Source organism: Coffea eugenioides, unplaced genomic scaffold (genome assembly GCF_003713205.1).
Source record: "Coffea eugenioides isolate CCC68of unplaced genomic scaffold, Ceug_1.0 ScVebR1_405;HRSCAF=1077, whole genome shotgun sequence".
Lineage (NCBI taxonomy): Eukaryota > Viridiplantae > Streptophyta > Magnoliopsida > Gentianales > Rubiaceae > Coffea > Coffea eugenioides.
Window position 1 is genome coordinate 40870 of NW_020864242.1, and position 2298 is coordinate 43167.

At 42.2% G+C, this 2298-nt stretch overlaps 1 non-coding gene across 1 annotated transcript; it reads left to right on the forward strand.

Moving 5' to 3' along the window:
* Positions 1-1685: 1685 nt before the first annotated feature.
* On the forward strand, positions 1686-1792 carry LOC113758222. The gene has a single exon (XR_003466636.1). It is a non-coding gene; the product is annotated as a small nucleolar RNA R71 (small nucleolar RNA).
* Positions 1793-2298: the final 506 nt, after the last annotated feature.

Below are 2298 nucleotides of genomic sequence, written 5' to 3' on the forward strand. Positions count from 1 at the left end.
GCCTAAGGAGTTGTCTCCAACTCGAGGTGCTTGGTTAAAACTACTTCCAAATCATCTCTACCAACAGTTTCAAATACTTCGTGCACCGCAGGGTCAATAGCACTCATAGAAAAAATAGAGCTAAAGTTAGAGTTTGATGGGTATTTCATAGTATCAAAAATATTAAAATGTACAATTTCTCCATCAAATTCCATAGATAAGGTGCCTTTATTAACATCAATTTTTGTCTGTACTGTGCTCAAAAAGGGTCTACCTAATAGCAAAGGTGAGGGATCGGGAGAGTGATCATCATCCATATCAAGTACATAAAAGTCAGATGGGAATACCAAATCATTAATTTTTACCAACACATCTTCAACTAACCCATCAACATATGTATTTGTTCGGCCAATTAATTGAATGATTATCCCAATTTCTTTTAGTAGACCTAGTTTTAGAGAACCATAGATAGATTTAGGCATAACATTAATTGATGCTTCCAGATCCAACATGGCCTTCCAAATCAAAGTGTTACCAATCCTACAGAGGATATTAAACATACTTAGGTCTCCACACTTTGGTGAGAGTTTTTTCTGCAAGACCGCGGACACGTTCTCCCCCACAATGACCCTCTCATCCCCCTCAACCGCCTTCGATTGACACACAAGTCCTTTAGAAACTTGGCATATTTCAACATTTGTTTGATTGTGTCTAAGAGGGGGATATTAATCTCTACCTTGCGGAATACCTCTAGAATCTCCTTCTCCCTATCCTACTTTTTTTATTTTTCCAACCTGTTAGGAAAGGGAGGCGTGTTAGTTTTCACTATAATAATTGGATCTGGGAGTACCTTTGGATTTGTACCATTACTGTCCTCCCTCTCAAGCTCATTTTCGATCTTTTCCTCATCCTTGTCCTTAGGGATCGCAGGTTCAGACCCCTGAATTTCGTTCCCGCTCCTTAGGGTCATCGCGCTTACATTCTTCGGGTTCACTTCAGGCTGAGACGGCAATTTACCTTGGACTTGAGACTCCAAACGGTTAATTGTTGTGGCCATTTGATTCATCTGATTTCTTATGTTCTGTATTTCGAAGTCCGTCTTTTGTTGATGTTGTGCGGTGGTAGCTATCAGTTGTTTCATCATCTCCTCCAAAGTTGGATTAGAGTTCGACGGCAGAGAGGGTCGGGGTTGGTACTACTGTTGGTACCCTTGTTGTCTATTTGGCACGAAATTAGACTGCTTGTTCCCTCCATAGTTGAGGTTGAGGTGGTTCCTCCAACCAGGGTTGTAGGTACTTGAATAGGGGTCATAGGGCCTTCTTGGTGGGGGCGCGTGACCTGCCATGTTCACTTGCTCTGCACTTTTCTCTTGAATCATTGGGCACATCTCCGTAGAGTGACCCGTACCAGTGCAAATCCCACACACCTTGGCCTGAGATGCATTCCCTACAGCCAGTTGTCTAACAAAAGAAGTCAACTCAGTCAGCTGCTGCTGGATAGAGGATGTCTCTACCTCATTCACCTTGCGTATTGGGACATTCTCCCTCGTACCAAATTGTTGCGATTTTTCCGCCATTCCTTCAATTAGCTCCCACGTTGCTCGAGGGGTCTTGTTCACCAGTGCCCCTCTACTCGCAGCATCAATTATACTCCTGTCTCGGAAAAGTAGTCCCTCGTAAAAATATTGGATGAGCAATTGCTCACTTATTTGGTGATGGGGGCACTTGATGCACAACCTCTTAAACCGCTCTCAGTAGTCATAGAGCGACTATCCTGGATGCTGTTTGATCCCGCAAATTTCTTTCCTTAGACTTGCAGCCCTGGACATAGGAAAATATTTATCTAAAAATTTTTTCTTTAATTGGTCCCACGTGGTGATACTATTTGGTGGTAGGTAATACAGCCAGTCCTTTGCAGAGTGCTTCAAGGAAAAGGGGAATGCCCTCATTTTTATTTGCTCTTCTGTAATGCTCGGGGCTTTCATACTGTTGCATGCGACATCAAACTCTTGCAAATACTTATAAGGCTACTCACCTGGTAAACCATGAAAAGATGGTAGAAGATGAATTAGACCAGATTTTAATTCAAATGGAGTGTTATCATTTAAAGTGGGGAAGGTAATGCACAAAGGCTGCTGATTTAAATCAAGAGCAGCCAACTCCCTTAATGTTCACTACAAGAAATTTGGTCATTAGTGACAACATTTCTCAGTGATGAAAAAAAATCGTCACAGAATGGTGTCCTTTAACCACAATACAGCAAGTTGTCACAATTGAGTCAAGGGAGCCAACACATCAGTGACGACCTTGCATTGTTGTC